General features: G+C 35.9%; 1 protein-coding gene across 1 annotated transcript in view; it reads left to right on the forward strand.

Annotated features, from left to right (window-relative positions):
• NPTN (neuroplastin) overlaps positions 1-25,828 on the forward strand; it is a 64,904-nt gene that overhangs the window by 743 nt on the left and 38,333 nt on the right. The window lies entirely within an intron of this gene.

A 25,828-nucleotide genomic window follows, 5' to 3' on the forward strand; every position in this document is an offset into this window, starting at 1 on the left:
GTGATATCCTTAAAAAATAAGAGAGACGTGGGGGGAAGGGAGTACTGAAGAATACTGAACAGAGTACTAGAGCCTTAAGGAGGGGGTAAAGAATCAGGGAGCCTTGGCTGTGGAGGTGGAGGGAAGGTGGGTGGAAAGCCAAGATAGTGGGTTGACTGCAGTAGGGGATCTGGAAAGAGGAGCAGCGGTGGCTCTAAACGAGATGGGGGAAGAGAACTGGGTTTACTAAGGAGGGTGGAGTGTTGGGCATTCCAGGGTAGTGATTGGGAGAGCAAAAAGGAGTTTCTAAATAAGGAGAGGAGAAAGGAGCAGAGGATGGGGAGAAAAGGTTGAAACTGAGGTAGGGGCGAATTATTTATTATAGAAATAAGGGTTTCTGGCTATAGAGATGGGGGTGGGGGAAGACAGAAAATAAGGGAAGGGAGTAAAATGCAGGAAGTCGGGGGTGTAATGTTGGTTTGCAGTGTGGAGGATATATTAGGGAAGGGAGGAGCTGAGTTTTGGCAAGTGCTGTTTGATATTGGTTGGGGCCTTTGGGAAGGCAGGGACACGCAGCTGAAACTGCAGTGGTGGGATTGAGAGCAGTCACTGGAGAGAGAGAGAGATGGAGGAAGTAGGTTTTTAAGATCGAAAAGTTTCAAGACAGAAGAGACATTATTTCTGAGGAACATAAAAGTAGTCCCTGGGATGTGTGCAGGGTACAGTGGAAAGGAGAGAATTGGGTTTTGAACTGAAGCTCTTTAGAGAAGATGGAGAAATGGTGGGGAAGCATGGTGAGGGGGTATCTAGACAAAAAAAGATTCCGATTGTTAAAGGTATGTGTTACAATTCAGCTGCTGAATTGATCTTTCAGAGATGAGATGAGAAGTATTGTGAACCCGTTTCTGCTCTTGTGGAAACAACCTTTAAGAGGTTTAATAGGAAAAAATTTATGAGGGTGAACTCATACATGACTGTACTGAAGAGTGAACTATAAATTCTTTTGTTAATTCTTCGGTGTTTCTTTGTTGTTATGCTAGAACAATTTAAAATTACTCTTGCAATAGCTGAAATTAAAATGGCTTTCATTAAAAAAAAAAAGAGCGAATGGAGTTAAGCATTCTAAGGAGAATCTAGGCTTAAAATGCTGAAGATTACAGTGAAAATATATCAGTAAAGATCGAAAAAGCATCAGTTAAATGTAAGTGTTTGTCATACCAAATTGTATAAATAAAATCTTATGTATGCTTCATGGCCTTGAATTATCACTGCAGGGGTCAGGAAGGAAACATTTTTCTGTCTCTAGCATTGAATATACGAAGCATATTGGGTATTTTCCCTATTTTCCTCCCAAGCATGAGACCACTAAGGAAGGCAAGGTAGAGTTATTTTGATTTGTCTTACCAGTTTTTAGTCTGTGTTAACAATATGACTTAAGCCTAATACTAATTTCAGCTATTCAATTTGTGTAAAAAGCAAGGTTTCATTTGGCACATTAGGTGAGAGATTTTTGATCTTAACATGTTTAATCTCTGTGCTGGCATAGCTTCTTCAAAAATTTATAATACGGTGAAATTGTAGTTTCTTAGCAACTAAAGCAAGGTTTTTGGATGGGCCTACAAAGACTCATCTGGCTATTCTCAGTGATATGTGTTCTAAATACAGCCTAGTGCAGCCTTTTCCTTGAAATGAGCTTGAATTCAGTCACATGACATGACTGGTGAGGTGAAGCTGAGCTTGTAATTGACCCAAATGAATGTAAATTTAATTCAAGGAAGAAATGGCTATTTTTTTGAGTTTGAGTCCATGTAGGTAAGGATGCCATTTTATAGCTTTTTATAGCATGTCTGTAAGATTAAAGCTTTCAATTGGTAATAGCTCTACAATCGTCTGACCTCATGTCATGGAGTTTGTATTTTCTTATAGTGTTTTTCAGAAATGGATACTATGCTCTGGATGATCTTGAAAAGTTGGATTATCTATTTAAAATGATGACTTTTTAAAAAACGTCCGCAAACCGAAGTATTTGTGGATTGAGTATGTGGTAGTTTAGACTGAGTATAGATGTTTTTCGTTATATTTGGACTAGATGACTCAAGGTCTCTTCTAGCTGTGACCCATTACCATAGAGATTCAGGATTTTTCATTCAGATAGAATTTGTTTCCCATCCAAATAGTTAGACTTGTAGGACCATAGTTTCAAGTAAAATCCTATTTAACGTGTCATTTTAAAGGAAGAAACCTGTCCTAAAATATAACCTTCCTGGTAAGACTTTGAAAGCTTTTGACTGAAATTAAAATTGAATAAGTGTAAACTAGACAGTATTATATGATGATCAAGAGCACAGACTTTGGATCCTGATAGACCTGGGTTTGAGTCCCATCTCTTGGTAGCTGAATGACCTTGAGTAAGATGCTTAATACTTCCAAGTCTCAGTTTTATCATCTGTAAAATGGGGTTTATAATAATGCCAATCCCCTAGGGATGATGTGAGAATTAAATGAGACAATGACCATAAAGCACTTAGGTTTCTGCCTGGCATATAGTGAGTCTCAGTAGGGAGTAAATTTTCACTATATGTAACACTTGTTACTATATGTAACATATGTTACTATATGTAACATATGCTACATTACTATATGTAGCATAACAATACTATATGTACTAAATGTTTACTATAGTGAGTAAATGTTATCTATTGCTTTTATTATCCTTTAAAATACCATTATTAATTATTTTTCTTCATGTATATATCAAGCATTTAATCGTTAATGCTGCTCACTGTCATCTTGAAAAAAGTTAAGTAGGCCATTTGAAGGCCCCAGATTTGTGCTTTTTGCTCATGTAACCTTTTTATAAAAGTGACCAGCTGTGCTGCCTCTGCAATTGTAGATTCTGGTGAGGAAGTTCATGCTTCCATTTCATTGTCTGGGAGATTTCATGGTTTTCTTTCTCTTTCAGTGAACTAAATATCTTTTCATGGCTAGGTAGCACCTTTTCATAGCATCTCATTGTTGTGATTAAGAGAAATAGAATGTAGTGCCTGGCACACAGTGAAGTGTTGGAGATGTTAACTGATGAATGAATGTGGAGTGTAAAAATATAATATATTCATACTGAAAATATAAAAATAGACAACACTGTTTAGGGGGAGAAGATGAGTCGAATAATCTAAAATGAGTTTATTAATGATCTAAATTTTAAGAAACCATTTTGCTTGGGTGATACTAGATAGTTGTGAACATTGTGCTTTGTAACAGTGCCAGTATTTGCATTAGATGATTCATGAATCTTTTTCTTTTCTGTCAAGTGCTGTTTGCTTCAGTGGTTTGGCAGTTTCTCTCCCTGAGTATGTTTTTAGACGTTTGCTATTGATAGTGCATCTCTACTTTGGGTGAACTAAAATGAGCAGTGGAAGACGTGTTATCTATAGCAACTGTGGCACAAATGACATGCCAAATATCAGGCAGCAAATCTTAACATAATTAGTCCAAATAAGATTTTAAATGACCAGAAGAAACTATTTGCCTTGGAATTTATTAACATTTCCTAAGGAGATCATAAGCCTCCAGACTCTCAGGCAACTGACAACAGTGTCACTACTGATGTAATGAAGCACCCAGGCATGAGAAATTGGTCAGGGGACCAGGGTGGTAAGGCCATGTTACAACATCAGGATCTGTTCCTGGGCTCTAGTCTTTGTTTTTCAAGATTTCTGGATCCAAATTAGAAAAAGAGGCAGGTAGGTTTTTGTGTTGTCAGACGTAACAGAGCTTAACGTGTTAGTATACCAAGGTTTAAAACAATAAAAGGCAATAAAAGCCTTTATATGTAAATGTACCCTACAGTCCAAAGATTTACCATAAATTAAAGTTGAAGTTCATTACAGGTCTGACTTTGTGTGAGTTATACAGATTCTCATGAAAAATTAGACTGTTTTGTCTTGAAGGAATCCCTTGATTTTTCTCATTAATAGAGTTTTGATGTGAAACATTTTCTCCTCCTGTGGAATATACCTTTAGACATTAATAAAAGACAAAATGTAATTGTATTGTCTTTATTTTTATTTTTTTAATAAAAGTAAATATTTAACTGGGCCTGCAGAGATGATCAGATATGACTAGAAAAGTGCTCTGTCAATTTGGACATTGTTTTTCATTTATTTAGTTTGAGCGACTTTTTCAAAGTAAGATGTTTTTTCATATTTAGAATCTGAAATTTTGCTGGGTCTATGTAAAGGTGTTTTTTTCAAGACAATTTGGGAAGGAGATAAGGTGTTAATATCTATACAAATGAAGCATGTAGGAAAATAATGAATGAGACTCTTGTGGATATCACACAGGAGATGTTCAATAAAAGCTTGAATAAAATTATGCAAAGAAATTTTGGAAGAAGTGAATTGTGTGAAAAAATTTCTGAGGCATTCTATTCAGTTTGTTTACAGTGAGCACAGTCTGGACAGGGTCAGAAGTAGAGAATGAAGTTCTAAGAGAAAAGACAGAAGAAAGGCTATAGTAATAGTACAAGGAGAAAAACAGGAGGCAAGAATGAGGAATGAATCTTCCTTTGACAAGCATCTGGAAAAATAGAATCTGTTAGAAAGAATAAATAGACCAGGGTCCTCTAAAGTAAATCCGAACATCAAAATTAAAATATGTAATGATGCAAAATCACCGCCTGTGAACAGTTGGCCTTGCTTTCAGTGTTCCTCTTTAAACAAAACACTGTCATTTTACATGAATTTTTGTAAATGCCATTGATGATATGGAGCTTAATTTTAAGCACCTTAGATAATGCATTTTTAAATTGTGAGGTTCTTGTGGATTTTTTTTCCCCGGAATTCCTAATTTTAGTTGGTAAGGATTAGCGTTGTGAAAGCAGGAAACTTCTCCAGTAAAACTAGTTGAATATAAACTGTTGCATTTTATAGGCTTATATATATAGAAGTAAACTTCTCACTGAATTTAAAGTAAAATATTGTACTGATGCTATGTAAAAACATTATTCCAAAAGGTATTGATGTTTACGTTAAAAGATTGAATACACAAGTAAATTGTATGTTTTTCAGGTTTATTCAAGAGTCAGGATTTGTACAATTCCAGTTTACTATGTTGTCTAAAATTGAAAGTAGGCCTAATTTTTTTGTTGTTGTTGCTTGCTTTTGTGTATGTGCAAAAATAGACATTTATTAATCAAACTTAATTAACTTGAGGTTACTTTTTCGTTATCGTTGAGAACTTTTAATTGGTCTGTGTGGAAACGGGAGTTTACTAGTTACTTAAAGAATTCCCCTAGGTATCTACATTTATTTGCATACAGTAAGTTAGTGGTAGATTTATTTGATGTTCCTCACACATCTACTGTTTTTTTTGTTTCTTGTTTTCGTTGTGTTTCAAATTTAAAAAACCTAGTCTTATCTCTTCATTAAAGCTGTGGCCGGCTTTGATGGAAACATATTGTGTTAAGTTCCTTGTACTAAAAAGTACTGAATGGTATTCTTTTGCATTTCTGGAAACAATTATAGAATGTTTTAAGACTAACCTTCTTTCTAAATAATCTTATTTACTGGAACCTTATGGTATATGCTTTATGGTTTTTTCCAGAAGTATGTCAATTTGGATATGCTTTGCTTCCCTTTGCTTTGTCTTGATTTATATCATTGTTACACCTAAGTATTGCTTCAAATTGACTAGACAGTGAAATATAATGAGATGATTTGAGATCACTCGGAAGGTGTCAGGATTCGATATATTATGTAAGGCTCTATTATTAGAAAACATAAAGTTCCAAATTGCACCCATAGTTTTAATACTATCCAAATGTATATTCACATTCTAAAAGTGATTAAATATAAAATACAAGACAAAATGTCAAGTCCTTTCTGACAGAATACTGACAAGGCAAAATGTTCCATATGCAGTAAGATACATTTTAAAAAAAGAGAGTGTGCTTGCATATATAAATTATGTCATCTATTCTTCTTTTCTTCCTGATGATAGTATTTGTAAACCACTAGACTACATGATGTGTAAATTCCCTTCCAGTTCTAAAATTACACAGTGCTATGGACCTTACAGTTTAGGTACTGCTTCTAATGGTTAAAAGGCCTAGAGAGAGAATACTTTGTTTTAATAAATTTTTCGAAACTAACTTTTTGGAATTAAGGAAAATTGACTTTGAGGGCATGCACTGTTTTGAAATCCAACTGCCTATAAACCTACTTCACACAACACTTGTAGTTCATGTTTCAAAGAAGGCAGAATGGTGTCTGTTATAGAGATCGCATATTAAGCTTGCTAGGAAAATTGCCAGTGTGAATTAAACAATTAAGGGATGAAAATCACTGCCAGGTAGGTAGATACTTTGTATTCTCTTTGTTGGTTGAAAGGTAGTTGACTGTTGAAGAGGTAGTGAAGCACACTTAACTAATTGTATTTTTATGTTATCCTTTGAGGAGTTTTGCTTTCTGTTTATGAATTAATTTCTCCTGTCCCTATGCATTTGTTAAAGACCTTTAAACCTGTCCATTATAGTTGAACAGGGCAACCCACGTGTTACCTGAATTAAATCTGAGCAAGTTTGTAGATTGATATTCCTTAGAAACAGAGTGTCAAAGTCTCAGTTTATAAATTTATTTGTTATACTACCTTATTGGGTAGGTCCATTTCCTATTTTTTCTTTTTTACATTTTGTTAGAATTTCAAACATTAGAAAGTAGAATGAATAATGTAAAAACTCCCATATAATCATGTAGTGTCAACAGTTATTAGGCACATCCTTGCTGCTTATTAATTTAAAAATAACCTGAAAAATTAACATTACAAACTAAAATTTTCTAGGTGCTGAAATGTAGTTAGGGATTAACTTACATTAGTAAAATAGAAATAATTTGGTTCATATGTAATTATGTTGTAATGACTTTAAAAATATAAAAGCCCTTTAGCAAAAGGCTTTCAAACTTTTGTCTTGACCCAGATAAAGAAATAGACTTTATTTGTGACTAAGTATATGCAGAAATATGTAACGTTTTGTGAAATAATACCTTTCCTTACTCTAATGTATTTGAAGGAAACCATTGTGACCTTCTAAATTGATTTCGTAATTCATTAACAGGCTATGAGACTCATGTTTGAAAAACAGAGCATTTTCAAGTATGGAGTAGTTTTGTTTTATTTTTATATACTATGTAGTCTGAAGCAATATGATGGTTTTTGTAAACATAAGGACTTGAACGAGGCATTTATCAGTAATATCAACATGTACTGTTATTAGTCATCATTAGTAAAGAAAATATAGCATTGTTTAATTAATATGTTACCCATTACTTATACAATATTGATTCCCCCTCTCCATTTGAATTTCAGAAAAAGGGAAAGCTACAATAATTTGAATATCATAATCAAAGCACAAGTTTCCCAGTATGTTTAGTTGTCCTTTCTTTTAAATTAGTGCTTATAGTCATTATTCCCTAGCCCTACCTTTTGAGTTATTGCTTGAGTACAGGACTGGGAGCACTACAATTTATTCTGAGCTGAATGCTTACTCTGATGCTGTGTCTGAGGCACATTTCTGGTGAGTACAGAATGACTTGAACACTGGCCAAGGGAAGAGACAGAAAGCAGAACCATCACTGAAGAGTCATTTGCCTTTCCTGTTTAAGATCCTAGAGTAGCAAGTTTATTTTCTTATTTTTAGACATTGCTTCTTGAAGGAAAAAAAGGCAAGATGTCCTGTACTGTGTTGGCAACTATCTGTGAAATAATTTTCAATCCATAGATTGAATGAATATGTTAAATTTAATTTAAGATTTTTTGATTATACAAGTTTAACAGGTTGGAAACCATTGTGGAGCACCTGGAAAAAATAGCTAAGCAGCTCCAGCATGGAAATTAATATCGTTTATGCTGAATCTCAAATAATTCATCAAGGAAGATGAAATAAATGGCCTTAATGCAAACCAGGAAGCTGGAAAAGAGCAAGTGTAAAGAGGTTTCAGATAACTTGCAGTGAACTGTCATTGAATTACCCTTAGACAAAGAAGATAGTGATCACATATCAAAATTATGGTTTCCATTTTCTTACTAGGATTGAACTCGAAATAATTACTAACACTTTCCAACCACATTTAGGAAAAGATGCAGATAGTTCTACATTGATGGTAGCATGAGACTTAGGAGAAAAGCCTGAAGGAGCTAAAATTAGGAAAAGGGAGCACTAGGGGGATGTGATTATCTATTAATACCTTCAAGGTAGCAGTGTAAATGAAGTAAGGGAATTAGGCAGTCTCCAAAGATGGATGGGCTGTATCAAAGAGCAGTGGCCTAGACCACTGGGAAGAAAAGCATAGGTTTAGTATTAAAAAGGTGATTTAAATGAAACTAGCAGAAGAATAGAGTTATTTGCCGTCACTCATAGTTAGAGCCATTTTAAGTAGGGCAAAGAGCTGGTTGACAGGGACCTCATAAAACAAGATAGTATCTCTTTCTGTTATATCTGTTACTTGTTTAGGAGCTCAAGAGGAGAAAAAAACCTTTATGGGAATGAATAGGAAATGAGATGGGCTTTCCAGAAGTTTTTTTTTTTTTGGCTACGCCACTCAGCTTGCAGGATCTTAGTTCCCTGGCCAGGGATTGAACCCAGGCCTTCAGCAGTGAAAGTGCAGAGTCCTAACCACTGGACTGCCAGGGAATTCCTGTTCCAGAAGTTTTTAAGGATCAGAAATTAGTTTGTTTCTAACTCTAAATTTCTATGATTATGAATTCAAGAAAAATGGTAGAATAACTTTGGAATCTATTAAAGTAGCTTTTAAGACCTGCCTGTAATACTTTAAACAGGATTCTGTTTATTGTAAACTTCATAAGCAACTTTTTTGTTTAGTTATCAAAAATCTACACTGAAATTTTTCCAATCTCTGTTTCACACACGGAAGCATAAGCTTTGTAAGAGTTCATTCACTAGGCTGGATGGAACCTAGTAAAAGTTTAACCTTTGGCTCTTAGAAATTAGACTTTTCTTTTGTGTGGTAAATTTTAGCTATTAAGAAAGGCTTATCATCAGGAAATGAGCACTTCCAGACTAACTCTTAAGGCTTCTCAGTCAAAATACTGCTGTGACAGAAGCCCCAGCCTGTTTTATGAGTGGAGCTGGTGCTGCAATACTTTGGTAGAGATGGGAGCTCACTTTAATTAGCTCGAAGACTGTAGGGTTGCTAGGTAAAATGCAGGACACCCAGTTATATTTGAATTTCAGATAAACAACGAAGAATTTTTATTTCGTACATCTGGTGATCCTAGAAGACTGTCTTTTTTGCTGTTTTGACCTTCCATTTAGAACTTAACAAAGAGTCTTGTAATTTGGTGAGTTTTTGTGTATTAAAAGAAACCTTTAAAAAGTAGATTTAATATGAGCAAAATCATGTTATATTGCAAATTTTGTATGAGTAAGTGTAGTTTAGGGTAATATTATTTTATTCTGGTTACATCACATTTCTATATGCTTTTTTTTTTTCAATTCTGCTACCTTACCTTTGACAGAGTAAGTTTTTCATTTATTCTCTAAAAATTAAAGCTATTTTCAAGAAGGGTGTGAGGAGAGGGCCTCAGGCTGTTTTTTTTTTTTTTTTTAGCAATTCCCCTTTTCTCTCCTTACCTAAAATATTTTAAAATTTAGGGCACTATTGCCTGAGGGTATATGATAGAGATGTTTCTGGGGCTATTGGTTCAAGGATTGTCCTTTTTCAGTTTTTGCTTAGGGGCTTGGAACATATTTGCACTCTTGTCTTGAAAGAAGAAAAGGAATGAACGAAGATGTGGCTGACCACACCCTTTTCTTCCTAGTGGGTTCAGAATAATTTTAACTTGCTTAATTATAACCACCCGATTTAGAGAGTCAGGGAAAGTGAATGAGGGATGTAATTTCTTTATTGTTAAATTTCAGTACTAAGAAAAAATCATGGTTTCATGAGATTTATTGTAAGGTCTTTGATCAGAGGTACGTCATTGTGTCAGTCATTCAGTATAAGAGATCTACCTTCTTTTGGTGTGGACTGGGGTGAGGTGGCTATAAAAATAATAAGAAATGAACAGTGTAATAGGCTCCAGGGTGAATGATATTAAGTAACATAAAGCATAATCATAACTATACTTAAACATATTTATTTGAAATATATTTAAGGCGGTTTTAAGAAGTATTAAAAATAACTCATGGTTTTTATGAAACTAGAAAATTAGTATAGTTTAAATTTGATGCCTAAACTGAGTTGGAGACAATAGTACTGGATAAGTAAATTGATACAGTCTGTTACCCTTGTAAATGTAAAATGTAAATAAAAACTATGTTCAAAAGGTCGTTTTGTGGGGCAGTGTAGTTGCATGGAAAGAGCGCTGGATTTGGCAGTAGCCTTGAATTCTGTTTCTATTTCAGTTCCTATGGTTTTTATTTTTTAAATTAGTATAATACTTAATCTGTAGGGTTTTTATGAGATTAGATGATAATGTATGGAAAGTGCTTTATAAACTGCTTTACTGTAGAGTGGCATGTATGTATAACTTTGAATTATAGGGCCTGGTACTTATAAAGTGTTTACTTTTAATAGGTTAACTACAACTCTTGTAGTTCATAGGAAAGTGAAGAGGAAAATAAAGTTCTAGTGAGAAGGGCCAGATTATTTCAGGGTTGGTTTTATGACTATATCATATCATAACATGTGCATTTTAGATGGTTGTTACCAGACTAGCCTTTTCACTGAATTATCTCCCTCTACTAGGGAAGGTCAATATTGAATTTTTTATAATCTTTGTTACGTACCTCCCAGTACTGTTCTCAAGTTAAACCTAGTTACAGGGACACCGTGTTACCCTTCATCCTCCTTCTCTCCCTCTCCCAGGTGTGTGACAGAAAGCAATGTCAGGTATCTTTCTTGTACCCTCTCTTTAAAACACATTTTTGTAACTCGCTTTTGCTATCCTGAAGTGAAATTCATAGGTGTTTTAACATACATACACATTATTAAGAAAATATATATAATCCCTTGAATGTAATATAAAGGAGAAAATAACTTGGTAAAATATTTATTCAGTAGTTCAGTCTAAATGCTCAGGCATGAGCACAGGAAGACAATGAAGTAGTCTGCTGTTTTTGTCCATATGTAGAAAAACCAGGAATGTGACAGCTACAAGTGCAGACTTAGTTGTGCTGTAATAGTGACTCAGATATCACAGGTGGCATTGCTGTTGATAATGTGATTTTCTGAAAAGGTGAACAACTCTTGGTAAAGTTCCAAATGAAGCAAAAGAACAATCTATCCTCACTTTACATAGTAACTGCATTCCTGGAAAGTTGAATGATGATTAAAACCATGCAAGAATACTTTGTGGTGTATTTAAAACAGAGTTAGGTTCTAGGCTCAGACCAAGTTTTCATCTTGAATGTCATTTGAAAGTTGTGTAGGAAGAGGGACAATTCTTTGTTGTGCAAGACTTTTCCTACTTTGTGGGATACTGAAGAACCCTGGTCCCAGCCCACTAAACGCTGGTAATGCTATCCCAATCATTGTGTTAACCAAAAATATACCCACAAATTTTCAGAATGCTCCATAAAAGTCAGAGCAGCCCCTGTTGAGAATATCTCCGTTTTGTGTCTGCACTTGTAAGTATCCTCTGATAAAGGATTACAGCACCTAGTTCCCGGGACAACCCCTGGTCAAAGCCACACCTCTTTTAGGAATGGACAGGCAAGGAGAGCAGCTGTTCACTTGTTTTTATTCTTTTTGTTGACATGCATTAAAGCAGGGATTGCAAACTAGTTTACCATAGGAGCTAGGCAAGTACCATTTGCTAAAGTGGAGAATATAACGCGTGCTTTGACTGAAAACACTGAAAGCTGGGCTTTTAAAAATACTATGCTGGTCAAATAAAACTGTCAGTGGGCCCACATTTTGTGTGCTCTTCACCAAAGAATTATGATATGGATTTTGAAGCCTAAGAGATTGGATTGGAGTCTTGATTTTTGCCAAGCCTCTTACTCTGTTTCCTCATCTGTTTATTTGGAATAATACACACCTTCACAGGTTAGAATGAGATTGCATGCCTAAATGAACTAGCATGATAGCTGACACAAGATGCATGTTTGATAAGATTTTCTCTCTGCCACTAATATCCTTTCAGTTATCTTGGTTTACTTTTTAATCTGTTTGAAAGCTAGCTATGCCTTATAGTGAAATGGTTATGAAATTTGGAATCTCTAATATGGGGGATATTAGTTGCTTCTTAATTTTAACAGAAACAAGGAAGTAATTAAAATGAAATTGTTAGGTTAACGCACAACCTACCTACCACTTAAGGTATTTGGAGCCTGATCATTTTAAGCTATTTGGAGCCTGACGCTTGTAACACTAAATGTACGGATTCCAAACTATTTCAGAAGAATAGCCTCCTTAGTCTTTGAGGTTAGCTTTCAATCTTAGCAGAGCAGTGATCTTTATTTAGCATATTTATTTATTTTTGAAGTAATGTTGGAGCAGATAATTTTGCTAGTACTGCAGTACTTTATCGCATCTTCAAAATTAGATTATGCTATAGAAGTGACTTTTTTTTTAAATTAATTTATTTATTTTTGGCTGTTTTGGGTCTTCGTTTCTGTGCTAGGGCTTTCTCTAGTTGCGGTGAGCGGGGGCCGCTCTTCATCGCGGTGCGCGGGCCTCTCACTATTGCGGCCTCTCTTGTTGCGGAGCACAGGCTCAGTAGTTGTGGCTCACGGGCCTAGTTGCTCCGCGGCATGTGGGATCTTCCCAGACCAGGGCTCGAACCCATGTCCCCTGCATTGGCAGGCAGACTCTCAACCACTGCGCCACCAGGGAAGCCCAGAAGTGACATATTTTTATAGTTGTTACTTGAGTTAGAAATTAAGCAACATGATTTTTACTAGGAAACTCTGGTGTATGATTTTCTTTCAATTGCCCAGTGAATGTTTTGAAAGCTTTATGTTTTCTTGGTTCGTGTAAAATGCTTTAGAGGCATATATATCTTGTTGTACATCTTGTTTTCGTACTTTAGCAGCAGCAACTGTTTTCTTAACTTTCATTTTTCTTTAGTAATTAGCACAATTGATCTAAATGGTTAAAGCAATACCTGTGCTTTATTTCTTTGTTCCTATTCTCAGATTCTGTTGTTCATCTTTGTTTTCCTCCACAATATGATTTTGAGCCCTGTGTTTTGGTGATATGTATATATTATTTTTGTAAGGTCTAACCCCCCACCCCCAGTTTCTCCTATCTCAACTTTAGTGTCTTCTTACCCATATTTACTTGGTCCTATCCTTTCTGGTATCTTCAGTTGTTTCTAGATAAACATTTGGCACTTTTAAATTCTTTGTCCTGTTTTATTTGAATCCTTTTGAGGGGCAGAGAGGTAGCAAATTCTATTATACTTCTAATAGACAAAATTTAGCTTAACTGACTGATATTTTTGAGCTCGTGTGTTTGCATATTATGACTTCTGGGTATTTTTGCTTTTCCTAGTAGCTGTTTAATGGTTTTTTTTATATGGAGATTTTTCTAACGTGCTTTTTAAATATTTTAATCCCCACAGGGTCATAATGTCCATATTTCTCAGAAGCAGCTTAGCTAGCCTTCGAGGCCTAGTTACAAAGGAAGTTAATTCCTGAAGGAACTGAGGACATCAAGGCAGAAAGAATTCCAGGCAGGCAGCTAATAATGAATATTGATTGTGAACTGTGAGGTACTTGGTGTGGGCTGGTAAATTTTAGTGCTTTAGATGTAACCCTGCAAGACTACCTCTTACTGTGGAGTGCACATGAAACATTCTGAAATGTATGCCCATGGAGGATATAATTTGCTACTCCGTGGCAGGTAGACATTAAAATTCACTTACCGGGTGGGGGTAGTGTTAGGGGTAATCAGATTTTACAGCTGTAGGATGAAAGGGCAAACTTTGATAAGCATTAAAGAAAAAAAACCCCATTAGAGTATACAGAGTAGTAGTTATTAACTCTAGGAACAGCATTAAGCTATAGTGAAAACTGCTCAGAAATAGCCAGAAGTACGAGCTTGTTGGCATTTGTATTTCAGTAAAAGGTATGTATATTTTACCAGCTATTTAAAGTCAGAATGGGAAAGAATTTGAGTGGAATGTGTTTTTAGTAGTGTCTGAAGAGTGTCACCTTACCATTCTGCAACACTATCCATTTGTCACTGAAAAAGCTCAAGAACTGTATTGAGTCTTAAACTCTCAAAATACACCATTGGAAAAACTTGACAGGCCCAGTAGTACCAGGTGAGCCTGAGGTAACCAGATATATAAACTTGTCAGCTATCTCTGCCTAGAATTTAATGAAGTTTTCATCAGGTTGAACTTTCAAAGAATAAATATAGCTAACTACAGGAGGCAGTATTAGCAGGCAGAGGGGATGACTCTTCCTACCTTGGATAGTGATTAAACAACATTTTGACATGGAATTATTTAATTTAAAATTTTGAAAAAGAAGGAAAGTTACTGGATTTTAAAAAATTAGGAAAGGACTTGCTTAACATGATAATTTCAAATTATACTTAGGTGTTTTAAGTAAAATATTAAAGTTCTCCCTTTTACCCCTCAATTCCCACTCCTCAGAATAAGCACTGTCAGTAGTTTGTTGTGTATCTTTTCAAAGCTTGTTTTTTGTAGACATGTCATTTACAGGCTGTAATGCTCTAGTAGTATTAATTATGTTATAATTCATCGTGGTATTTATAGCCTTCATTTTTTGAGTATAGTAATTGGAGTGACAGATATTTTCATTTATGTAAGTGTATGGAGCCTCTAGGATACATCTGTTGTTACTGTCACTGAAGGGAATTATGTTGATGACTGAATTCTTGATATAGAAATTGGCACACTGAGAGGACCTTTCTCATTCCAAACAGGGAAAAGCTTCATTAAATGGAAGAAGAACAATATATTGCTGTATTTTTATCCTCAGTCATATTTTTTTGGTGGAAATCTTAAATGTTTATACATTTACTATTTAGCCATGTAAATAATCCTGGGACCACTCCACTAATTTTTAATGGAAGCATTCTGTATACAATTTTGCTATCCCTTTTCAAGAGAAGCAGCAATAATTTTTGCTGGTGTTTGGGGCAGTAGGTAAGTAATATAACCTGATCCTCCACCTCATTGTGGAGGTGGAGGTACTACCTGATTGTGGAGTTATGAGATAATGAAGACCTGAAACAAGATAAGAGTACAAATGAGAAGTAATTATGAAAGAAGAGAGTAGATTTAGATTGTTGACTGAATATTGGGATTTCCTGAGGAATTGAGGAAGGAACAGATTTTAGTAGACGGAACATTAATGAACAGGAATCAGGAATTTTGGATTCTGGTGAGGGTTCGAAACTACATTACAGCCTCTTTGGACCATGGTATATCTAAGTGTTAGATTGGGGCAAGAATTAGATTTAGGAACTTTCAACCTATAGCAGTAGAAAGTTTTTTCTTTTTATTTAAAAAATAAGTCAAATCTTAATTTGTTAATTAGATAAATGTAGAGCTGTTTCGGGGAGAGGGAATCCTCTAATTGTTCCAAAGAATCCTTAGGGCCTAAGGAGCAGGGTTTTAAAATTAGTGAAATGGATGACCCCTTTGTAGACCTACTTCTGAAGTTTTTGCACAAGGATGTTTTTGGTTCACAGTCCACTTGGGCAGTCTTGATATCTGCTTGAAAAAGGTCTTGTGGATACTTTGCAAGGTAGATGATTAAAATATTTATACTAATACATGTGTCCACGGTTGAAAATAAGACCAGAAGAAAGATGATCCCTTTAAGGCAGAATCTATCAAATAGCACAAAGATAATCATTCTATGCAAAATGGACTTGGTAAACTAATTTTTATTGCAAGGTTTCTCAGCTTCTTTGTGAGAAAGAGCTACCTGTCATTTGTCCTGAGTTTTGAAATCCAGGAATATGCACTCGATAGGAGAAAACAGAGGTGTGCTATTGAGACCCTGCTTGGAAAAGGATTGAAAGTACTATTACGTTTCATCGCTTGGTGGGAAGAAAATCTTAGGGGTAGCAACCACCTTGAAGATTTGCCAGTAAGAACTGGAGATCTACTACTAAGTTCCAGTTTACTAGTTAGTAATGCCAGCTTAAAACAGTTAAGTCACAGTTAGTAATGTCAAATACTTTTTAAACTCACAGGCCCACACAGAAGTTCCATAGAGGTAAGTTAGATAATTGGGGATGGTGGTGTAGTGATAAAAGCCTGAACTGGTAACAGTGATGAGAAAGAAGTATAATAGAACATGCTGTGTGACAGTCATTCTAAGGTAAAATGTTTTTGAATTAAATAATGTATGTAAGATATTATTTAGTTCTAATTGTCCATAGTAAACAAAACATTGCTATTAGTGAGGTAGTGTAGTATAGTATAGTGTTTTGAGCTTTGGAATTATCACTGCCAGGGTGTGCATCCTGCCTCTGCACATCTGTAGAATGACAGTACAACCTTAAGGGGTAGTGAATTAAATTATATAATATACTTTGCACTATGCCTGACATACACGAATGATCAATAAAGCTTAGCTGCAGTTATAATAATTTGGTTTCAGAGATGTTCAGTTATGCGTTCAGTAATCTTTTTGGAATGTTCTTTTTAAAAAAAAATAATAATAGTTAGAAAATGTCCTACTCCCTGCCCCTTCCCCACAGATGTTTTTCTTAAAGGTTATCTTTTCAAAGAAAGAGATTTCTAGGCTGTTTGTTTTTGATTCTAGGAGGTTTACAGGGAATCTGAACTTCCTTCTTTTTTAGAATTGATGATGGGTAGAATCATTACGTAATTTGAAAAAGAATGGGAAAGTTGCATTCTAATGTAAAGTAAAATTTCAAATCAGAAATCTGTTTTACACTCAATTTTTATTTCCTTGCCTATTAGTATTAATGGATGCATAGCAAGAAAACAAACTGACATTAGGGATTTGATTTTTTTTTTTTAATAAGAAGTAACTTCTACGAAATCTCTGGTAAATTCAAATATGTCATAGTCTAGTCTCCTAGAATTTATGATTCTCTTGATATTCAGAAAGATGGCTCTGATACGAAAAACTCTCCTAGTCAAAGAAAGATGGTTTTATTTATTATACTGTTCATTAAGTACTCATAATCACTAGTACATTTTAGGTTGTTAATAGGATGAAATTTAATGAAAGGGTTTTAAGCTTAATCCTTGGTTAATGAGAATTGTGTTTCTCAGCATTCTTTTAACAAATATTATTGAGTATAATATGTATAGCAAGGAATTGTGGGGATACAAAATTAGAGACGTATCCTGGTTTCTAGATGATTTATGATTTGTTAAAATATACTCTTTCTCACAAACACATTGCCTCATGCATCTTCATGGATTTATAGAATACTGTATTTCAGTTAATTGAGCATTTATAATATATAGATTTACAGACTATTAGAGCTGAAAGGACCTTAGAAATCATCTGTTCCAATCTTCTAATTATACACACAAGGGAACTGAGGTTTCATATTTTAATATATATGTTATATACAGTGTTACATATAACCCTTGTTATTAAATGGAACGATTTCTATACAATATTTCATTTTAAGAAATTTATTTATTTATTTATTTATTTATTGCTGCATTGGGTCTTCGTTGTGGTGCATAGGCTTCTCTTGTGGAGCATGGGCTCTAGGTGTGCGGGCTCAGTAGTTGTGGCTTGTGGGCTCTAGAGCGCAGGCTCAGTAGTTGTGGCACACAGGCTTAGTTGCTCTGTGGCATGTTGCATCTTCCCGGACCAGGGCTCGAACCCGTGTCCCCTGCATTGGCAGGCAGATTCTTAACCACTGCGCCACCAGGGAAGACCCTCTACACATTCTTATACTTTTTTTAAAGTCACAATTTAAATTGATATGTCTAGCATTTTATTACCATGCAGTTTGGCATTCATTTTTGAAACACTATCAGAGAGTACCTGATAAAACATTCTAGAGAGTCAATCTTGGCCTATTCTGTAGCAGGGTTTATAATTTTGCTAGATATGATAATACTTTCAGACTACTAAGTAGAGAGCTACCTTTTTCAAATACTGGGGTTCATTGATCTTTGTATACTGTCTTTTGAAATCACGGTAGTAGGGTTTGATTATATACTGCAGACTTTACAGTAAGGCAAGAGATTCTGGTTAATGGGAAAATTATCTGAACCAAGGGTGGTATAGCTACCAAATAATGCTAGGAGAATGGGGTTGAGGATTTATCAGTTTTGATAGAGGAAAAAAAAACCCAAGGAATTTGGAGGTGCTTTTGTAGGACTAGATACATTTAAATTTGAGGCATAGCTATTTAACAATCAAAAGGGTTCTTAGAAAATTATTGCTCAACGTTCTTGGGAAAAGTTTGTAAATCACAAATATACTGTGTTTAGAATTGGAAGTTAATTGACCTAGAGTTTTACTCTGGGATAACTCCACTCTAATTGCTTGATCGTACACAACACAACCTCCACGTTTCCCGAAGTAGGGTGATCATAATTCTGTTTGTGCCTATTGCAACAAAATTATTCATAACATCCCTTTCCTTCTTAAAAGTGTTCTCGTTTTGATGATAAATTATGTGGTTACTTTACCCATAAATGTGTAATATCTGCCCTCGAGTACTTAATGTGATGAACACATATGAAACTTCTTCCTGTACTGGGTAAGATTCTTTTCCTTAAGCTGGGAGATTTCTGTTCAGTGGAGTTAGGAGGGCATTAATAAAGATAGCCTAGTGGAGATCAGGGTGATCTCAAGGTTTAAGACGATTTATAGGCTAGAAAAGAGCCCTGTGTTTTCTGTGCTTGCATCAGAAACACAACATAGGTGAGTGTTACTTAGCTTGTTGGGCAAAACTGAATTCTCATTGCTCAAAGGTAGTTGTGCATTTATGTATCATTAAAAATTTTATCTGCAATCAGATACACTCAATCCCAAGGGCAAATAAATCTCAGTACATAATTATAAGTATTTTCAGTTAGTATATTTAGTTTTTTAAATAGACTTTATTTTTTAGAGTGCTTTTAGGTTTACAGCAAAATTGAGCAGAAAGTAGAGAGTTCCCACATATCCCCTGCCCACACGCACACTTACAGCCTCCTCCACTAACACCATCCCTACCAGTGTGGTACATTAGTTATAGTTGATGAACCTGCATTGACACATCATTATCACCCGAAGTCCATAGCTTACGTTAGAGCTCATTCTTGGTGTTGTACCTTCTACGGGTTTTGACAAATGTATAATGCCATATATCCACCATTATTACTAGAGAATAGTTTCACTGCCCTAAACATTCTTTGAGGTCCACCTATTCATCCCACCTCTCCCTTAAACCCTGGCAACCAGTGATCTTTTTGCCATTTCCATAGTTTTGCCTTTCCCAGAATGTCATATAGTTGGAATCATATAGTATGTAGCCTTTTTTAGATTTGCTTTGTGCACTTAAGGTTCCTCCATGTCTTTTCCTGGCTTGATAGCCCATTTCTTTTTAGCAGTGAATACTATTCCATTGTCTGGAAGTATATTTAATTTTAAGAAAGTGTTATTGAAAGTCTGTTTCTAGATAGGCTTACCAAATTCCACAAGAAGGATCTTAGTTCTTTTTAACAACAGATTGAATGTATGTTAAATTCCCATTTATGGGTGGTGGTGGTGAAGTTGCTTATTGCTTTAAGAATTATTTGTCCAGTGGCTTTCTTTTTTCTCCTCTCCTGTTTAAATGTAAAACTTTCTTAATGTTACTAACCCCCTTGGAGAAGCAAGTGAAATTCCTGGAATGAACTATAATTATATTAATTGTTGAGATTTGGGAGGAAGTACAGATCTCCATGAACAGTGTGTAGAACCAAACATTCCTTGGACTCATATAAATAATTTTGCCATAATAACAATGTAAATAGTGGGAAAGTTGCAATTTCAACACATTGTTAATATGGTGCGTAGGTAAAGGAGTCAAATTTGTTTTCATAAGTCATTTTTAAAAAATTGAAAATAAAACTCAGTGTAGTTCTATTGAGTTTCCTCAAAATTTTAAATTTAGAGACCATTGGGGCCCAGAGTGGGGAAGGAAATTTCCCATTCTGTGCCATTGTTGAAGTGGAGAATCTCTTGGGCACTTCCCTTATTTTCCAAAATCGTATCTGGTTAGTATTTACAGAAATATTGAAGTGGACCAGAAGGCAGGAAGAAGGATATAAACATTGCAGACTTCACAAACTTTTATCACAGTGTAAAATAGGAGCTACAGTTCTTGTTGATTTTTTTTCCCCCTGTGGAATCACTTGGTCTGTGGCATATTGGCTTTGTTTCATTTCAGTCTCCACTGCAGAGTGCAGAGTGAGAGTTGGTTTAGCCTTGGGCTTTAGGCTGAGATTCTGTACATTTTCCTTTTTAAAAAGTTGAGAAAATTTAGTCGGGATTAAGCGTTAGCTTTTTCAAAGAAAAAGCATTTCCCAAGATAATGTTTGGAGCCAAATAGGTGCTATTTTTATGAAAGGTTAAGGATTCTTTGTTAAGGTTAATAGCATTACATGGTCTACTCAAGTAAAGTCTAATGTTGCTTTGGGAGATTCTGGCATGGGTACTGTGCCTTCTATCTGAGTCATTGACAGCAAGAACATGTGAAGATCCTTCTTTTTAATCTCCCAAAACAGAATAATAAATTGTTTACCTAATGTTATTCAGTGTTGCCCAGATATAGGAAGGGATTAATTCCTATTTTGGTGTATTTTATTCTAATAAAAGTGCATTACATTCATTGATGAATCATTTGGAAAGAACTATAATTATGCAGAAAGTTCCATCCTCAGTTCCTTTTTCATCCTCTGAGTGATCTCATTTCCTCCCATAGCTTCAACTTCCACCTAAGCTGATAATTCCCAAGTGCATATTTCTAGCCTCTGCTTCTCTCTTGAATACCAGATCCACATTTTTTGGTTACATCTGAACATCTCACCACCATAGCCCATCCTGTATGTGCCTCCAAAGCCAATTCTCAGCCTGCCTTCCTTTATTCCGTTTATAGCATCACTCTCCACTCCATGGTCAATAATTTCAGTTAATTCTATCCTGTAAACATGTCTTACATCCATCATCTTCTCACCATTCCTAGAGCTACTTTTAATTAGTTCAGACTCATTTTTCATTTGGATTATTGAATGAGTTTCCTAACTCCTTTCTCAATTTGCATCCATCCTTCATACTGCCACCAGTCAGATCCATGACATCACTTATTCTATAGAAAGAACTCCAAGCTGCTTAGCTTGCAGAGGATGCTTGTCATTTTCCCTAAATTGTGAGGTGTTGAGGCCATAGACTGTCCTATTTTTATGAATAGCATGAGCATTTAACAAGTGCTTGACATATAAAAGCACTCAAAAAATGTTGAATTTTTTGAACTTTATTTAGAACTAATCATTTCTGGCACTTCTCAACACTGTGCTCAAAACTGTTTCCTCAAAAAAAAAAAAAAACAAAAACTGTTTCCTCTTGCCTAGAGCAAGGCCATCTCCCCAACTGACAAGACTGCACTCAGATTTTTTTTAAATTAATTAGTTAATTAATTTATTTTTGGCTGCGTTGGGTCTTCGTTGCTGTGCGCGGGCTTTCTCTAGTTGCGGTGATTGGGGGTTATTCTTTATTTCGGTGCGCGGGCTTCTTATTGTGGTGGCTTCTCTTGTTGTGGAGCACGGGCTCTAGGAGCGCTGGCTTCAGTAGTTGTGGCTCGTGGGCTCTAGAGCGCAGGCTCAGTAGTTGTGGCGCACGGGCTTAGTTGCTCCGCAGCATGTGGGATCTTCCCAGACCAGGGCTCGAACCTGTGTCCCCTGTATTGGCAGGCGGATTCTTAACCATGGCACCACCAGGGAAGTCCCTGCACTCAAATTTTATGCATAAGGTTTCTGTGCGTATATAAGCCCTCTCCCCCCAGCAAAATCATTTCTTATATGTTTCTGTTGTCTTTTACACATCTGTTGTAAAAGTGGCCATTGCCAATTGTATTGTAATTATTTTTCTGTCTCATGTTTTGCAAGGTTGAGTCCCTGTAGGAGCAAAGTTTATTTTAATTATCCTTGTGCACAGTCCTTAGTAAATAAGCCCTCAGTAACTGGTGAATTGAATTTGAAAGCCTTCTCTCAACTTACAGATAAGTTGAACGAATACAAGATAAAAGTCATTATGAAGTCATAGTGAGTGACAGTTTTTTAGCAACCATTTTGGCCACATTTCCTCTTTTGGTTATGAATCACAGACTCAGCTGCTAGGAGAGTCTTTATATGGTTTCAGAAACATCTGTGTGGTTCCTTTTCTCCTATTCTCTTCTATTTGAAAAAGCTAAAAATTTAGCAGTTTCAGACTCTCTAATACGTTAGTTGTCAATGTGTGGTCTGTGAACCAGCAATACCAGCATTACCTGAGAACTTGTTACAAATGCACATTCCCAGGCCCCACTCCAGACCTACTGAATCAGAATCTCCAGGGATGGGGCCCAGCAGTATGTGTTTTAACAGGTGGTTCTAATGCATGATAGTTTAAGAATCACTGCTCTAGGATTTTGCCATCTAAGGAAAGTGTTGCCTTTAATATATAATAACAAAGTTTCCAGTGTGGTTTCCGCTATAAGCTATTTATGCTTTGGAAATAATTCATCAACTGGGAAGACTGGGACTGACTATATTACCTAACATCCTGGGATGTGATTCAAAGATTGAATTTCCCTGTGTGCAAAGTATTTGACTCTGGCTTCTGGGAATGGCTGTTTAAAAGAAGCTGGGAGAGGGGGCTTCCTACCTCTTTCAGTTAAAATGTCTTCTAGGTTAAATCCAGACTGTCAGCTCCAACTACTTGTGTTCATTGTCATTCTCATGGGATATATGAGGATGAAAGAATGAGATGAATTGTATTATCCTCTGGAAGAATGAGCTGAATTTGTGTTATTTTTAATATTTAAATCCTGATTGTTGGTATGTTGTCAGGGACAAGAAAGTGAGTTTGTTATCAAAAGTTATATTGAATTTATAGACAAGTGAAATTCACAGAAAAAGTAATTAGTGGAGGTTAACTTTTTTTTTTTTTTTAAGTATTTGTTTTTATTTATTTATTTATGGCTGTGTTGGGTCTTCGTTTCTGTGCGAGGGCTTTCTCTAGCTGTGGCAAGCGGGGGCCACTCTTCATCGCGGTGCGCGGGCCTCTCACTATTGCGGCCTCTCTTGTTGCGGAGCACAGGCTCCAGACGCGCAGGCTCAGTAATTGTGGCTCATGGGCCCAGCCGCTCCGCGGCACGTGGGATCTTCCCATACCAGGGCTCGAACCCGTGTCCCCTGCATTGGCAGGCAGATTCTCAACCACTGCGCCACCAGGGAAGCCCCGGAGGTTAACTTTTGATTAGTAACTACCCATGGCTTTTGAGTGGTATAGGTAAGGATTACATAATTTTTTTTTTTTTTTAAGTTTTTTGTTGTTGTTTTGTTTTTGGCCGTGGCCATGCGGTTTGTGGGATCTCAGTTCCTTGACCAGGGATCGAACCCAGGTCCTCAGCAGTTAAAATGCTGAGTCCTAATCACTGGACTGCCAGGAATTCCCCCCATGGCTTTTGAGAATGAATGGTTTATTTAACTGGAGTAGTCAACCTTTCTAGAGTATTGTTTTCATTTTGCCTTTAATAAATCCTAATTGAAGGGTCAACTGAGGCATACTCTTAAAATGCTCTGTAATAGTGTCTCCCCCTGCCAAAAAACTTGTTTCTGTCTTCAGCGTTCCCTTTGGGTGTGGTTCTAGATTGGTCCTTAGCCAGTTTTGACAGTCTCTTGGGATAAGAGCTTTTGTTAGCATTTGCTTTAATATGTAAGGGTTTCTTTGAAACGAAACCTTTCATTAAGAACTCTTTGAGATACTGCTGGTTTGTATGCATTGTCTGTTTCCTTTGGATGAGACATCTGTGGTTTTTAATGGCTAGCAAAACTAGCTTTTTTCCTTTGTATACTAGCAGTTTGACTACTGTTTATAGAGTTAGAAAGTAGATTTTCTCAAATTCTAAAAAGACTAGCTTGACAGCAGTTTGTGGCTACTGCATTTTTCCCCCTTGGACACATCCTTAGTTTTTAAAAACTAAGGTTATGGTTATTTTGATGTCACAGTCAAAATTGAGACCTGATCTATATTTAACTTCATTTTCTTTGCTCAAGATTAAATTAAAATTCCCCTTTCCTCCTTGAGGTGAGGAAGAAATGTTGTTAGTCTCAAGGAGAGTCTTTAATAATGAAGCTGTTTACCTGAGGACTATAAAAAACATAGACTAAGGGCTAGAATTTTATGATAGATAACCTATAAGCAGAGTTTTCAATCTGTTATAGCCCATTTGAGGATATTCAGGAACATAGGCATGTGTTACTGAGCCCCTGCCTGGAGCATGTTAGATATGCATGAAGAAATGCAAGAGAGGTCATTTCTGAGCTGATTGTTCTCTCTGCTATTAAAAAGTTCAGTCCCTTCTATTTCTTAGATTTGGTGTCAAGTTCTCTTTTTTTTTAAACTAGAGTTTATTCTAATTTTAAAAAATTTAATGCTGGCAATCTTACCTTATTTAATGTCACATCCTATTTGAAACATGTTGAAATTCTTTGAATCATTGGTTTTCAATACTTTTTTCTTTTGGAAAATTGAAAAATTCAGAAAAAGTACGACGGACAACTCCCATCCCCCATGGGTGAGTCTCTGAGCCCTGTCCCCCCAACTTTCTCAGCCCACAGTGTTTTTGAGATACCTCAACAGAATACCTAGGAATGGTTTAGGTCATCCTTTAAGTTACAGAGTAGAATGCTTACATAAAATGGCCATGTTATATAATTCCATTTTTAGCTCTACAGGTTACAAAGTAACTTTACATACATTGTTCATGTGAACCTCACCATGACCTTGTGAAGAAGGTAGGAATTATTATCCCCATTTTTCAGATGAGGAGACTGAGTTTGAAGAAGTTGAAGAAAACAACCCAGATGTTGTAAACCATGGCTTATTTCCTTATAAGGTGAGCTCTCAGTTTAAATAGAGAGACACTTTATCTACACATCCAAAAGCAGTACAGTCAAGACTCAGGGTGTCTAACCTGGTGTTTGGGACACCCCTGTGTTATATGCAAATTTTTGTTTGTGTGTATTTTCTGGGTTGAGAGAAGCCTGTGGCTTTTTATCATACTTACAACTTTTTTTTTTTTTGGTCACTGAGTTTTAGTCCCATGGATCTAGGTAGATCATGCTTGTTTAGCTTGTCAAAAGGAATTGACAACAGGACTGAGTGAAAATCCTTGTTGAAGATCAGTCATATCAGATGCTTATTCCTTATCTATCCTAAAGTAACTTAACATTGTAGAGCTTTACAGAACTCTTCCATATATATCACACGACTTCTATAACTACCCTAAGTGACATCATTCTCACTTGAAGAAACTGTTCGAAGTTAAGAGAATTTAAGCTGTGGAGGTACTGACTCAAAAGCTGACACTCTTTCTTTAAAAATAAACTAATCTGACGTAATCCAGAATCCTGTAACTACCATGTTATCTTACATTTTTGTGAATTTACAGTTTGGCCTGCCAAGTATCCAGTATCTTCCCATATATCATTGCTTAGCAGCTTAATTTGTAATTAGTAGGCTTATTCTTTACTTCTTTTTTTTAAGGGAGAATCTTGTACTGCCTCTTTTTTATTCTCATTACTCTTGGGCTTTCCGTATTGTTCATAGTATCTCAGATTTAATGACTTATACCTCTGAAATAACATTTGCTAATTCTTTGAGTCCACA

The sequence above is a fragment of the Balaenoptera ricei genome, chromosome 2 (assembly GCF_028023285.1).
Source record: "Balaenoptera ricei isolate mBalRic1 chromosome 2, mBalRic1.hap2, whole genome shotgun sequence".
Classification (NCBI taxonomy): domain Eukaryota; kingdom Metazoa; phylum Chordata; class Mammalia; order Artiodactyla; family Balaenopteridae; genus Balaenoptera; species Balaenoptera ricei.